Source organism: Octopus bimaculoides, chromosome 2, assembly GCF_001194135.2.
Source record: "Octopus bimaculoides isolate UCB-OBI-ISO-001 chromosome 2, ASM119413v2, whole genome shotgun sequence".
NCBI lineage: Eukaryota > Metazoa > Mollusca > Cephalopoda > Octopoda > Octopodidae > Octopus > Octopus bimaculoides.
The window spans coordinates 46,605,406-46,608,154 of NC_068982.1; positions in this window are offsets into that span (position 1 = coordinate 46,605,406).

The following is a 2,749-nucleotide window of genomic DNA, read 5'->3' on the forward strand; positions in this document are numbered from 1 at the left end:
GGTTATAAGCTTTCCTACTGTCTGTTTTATATATGTTCTTTAGAACTCATGTCTGTCCTTCTCTCTTGTTCTACATTTACATTATTGTAATGTAATAATGTATGTACATGTTTTTAACCGATCAAGCTTCGACCTCTTTTGGCTGTTGCTTTGTCCTCGCGTTTTTTTTTTAACTTCTTTTTTTTTGTATTTTTTTCTATAATTTTTATTGTGCCTATACTGGCATTATATATGTACTCTTTATATGTACTGGCTTTCAGTCTTTTGGCTGAGACCATGCCGAGAGTTATGTATATATATATATACATATATATGTTACAAGGTTTCAGATTTTTTAGATGAGGCCCTGTTGCGTGTTATATATGTAATGTAATAGTTGATGTATGTAATTTTATATCCCAAACGTATCCCAATGTTATTTTTTGTAAGCTTTTGTCCATGTATAAACACTTCCCAGAAACTGCACACACATTACTCTATGTAATGTATTTTCTAATAAGCAGTATCGCATCAATGATACATATATGTATATATATGTACATATGTATAATATGCATATGTGTATGTATGCTTATGCATAATATGCATACATATATATATATGTTTATATGTATATGGATATATGTGTATGTTTAGATATGTGTGTGTGTGTATATGGATATATGTGTATGTTTAGATATGTGTGTGTGTGTGTGTGTATATATATATATATATATATATATATATATATATATGTGTGTGTGTGTGTGTGTATGTATGTATGTATAGATATATGTGTATGCACACACATATTCCACTCTTCAGATGATAAAGACTCTAAGTGGTTGTAACAACAGAGATGTATGTTTGTTTCCACAAAAACAAAAAAGAAATATTCAAAAATTACCTGTAACTTCTTTTAATTTTTATTTAAAAAAAAATTATAATTTTATTTTTTATTTTTATTTTAATTTTTATTTTTTATTCTTTGTCTTTATATGGAATGAAACAAATCAGTGGTAATAAAACTGTCTGAAAGATATTGAATTTGTTGCTGTTGTTATTGTCAAATTTGGTTACAATATTTCATAGTTTATCATTTAAACTGGCCAGATCTAACCTCTCAAGCCTACCCTACAATGTCATTCTAAAAATAGACAATCACATCATTGAAATCTTGAAATGTCTTCTATATAGGCACAGGTGTGGCTGTATCATAAGAAGCTTGCTTTCCAGCCACATGGTTCTGAGTTCAGTCCCACTGCATGGTACCTTGGGCAAGTGTCTTCTATTATACCTCGGGCCAACCAAAGCCTTGTGAGTGGATTTGGTAGACGGAAACTAAAAGAAACCCATCATATATATATATACATATATATATATATATATATATACATATATATATATATATATATATATATATATATATATATGTATTAGATTGGAGCCTGGTGTAGCCATCCGGTTGCACCAGTCCTCAGTCAAATCGTCCAACCCATGCTAGCATGGAAAGCGTATGTTAAACGATGATGATGATGATGATGATATGTATGTCTGTGTCCCCTAACCATTGCTTGACAACTGATGTTGGTGTGTTTATGTCCCCTATAACCTAGCAGTTCAGCAAAAGAGACCGATAGAATAAGTACTAGGCTTACAAAGAATAAGTCCTGGTGTTTCTTTGACTAAAGACGGTGCTCCAGCAACAAATAAAAGAGAATACTTGATTGAGTCAAAAGAAATTAAATAAATAAGCATTACATTTGACAGAGCAATCTTAATTGTGAATTCTTTGGCTGACTCTGTCTTCTATAATCCCAATAAGGAAGTCTGTTGACCTGCTAGAAATAGTAGCTTATCTCCCTTAAATCATGCACTACAGTGATAAATAAGAATAAAATCATCTTGGATAATGTAGCCCTAGATGCACTATGTCTCTTAACAAGAGGTGATAATCACAGCTGGAATATTATTGATTATTGGTTTGTTTGTGTTCTCCTGGAGCCAAAAAACAACAAACAACCTCATTTTTAAATAGATACCATACGATGTTACAACATATCTTCTCAGAAGTTGGACTACCATAAATTTCATGAGTCTCTTTTGATGTATAGTTTGGTCAGTTCTGATAAGCAGCCTTTTGATCGAAGGCCTTCTATATATTCCACCATTTATTTTATATGTGTGTATATATATATATACCTCTTTTTCTTTTACTTGTTTCAGTCATTAGTCTGTGGCCATGCTTGGGCACTGCCTCAAAGGGTTTTAGTCGAATGGGTCAACTCCAGTACTTTTTCTTCTTTTTTTTTATTAATAAGCCCCATACTTATTCTGTTGGTTGCTTTTGTTGAACCGCTAAGTTAGAGGGACATAAACACACTAACACCGGTCGTCAGGCCAGAACCATATATTTAGAAAGCAAACTTCTTATCACACTGCCATATTGGACATTATTCAATATGTCCTACTTTTATGACTGTAGAGAGTGATTTGGCTGTTATTTCTGACGAGCTTCTTTAATTATGTTGTAGTGCTTTCTGTTTTTATTTCATATTGACAAAATAGTGGAGGAAGAATCAATAAGACCAGTATATTCAAATGTTCATTTCTTAGCCCAGCACTGTCATGGTATTAGCTGTCAGAAATGAAAGTAGAAAAATCCAAACAAGGAATGTTACTGCTGGTTTGAGTTGAAATCTGTTTCTTTGGCTACTGACTGTCCGGAGCTGTCTGTCTCCCTCCCTCTCTCTCTCTCTCTCTCTCTCTC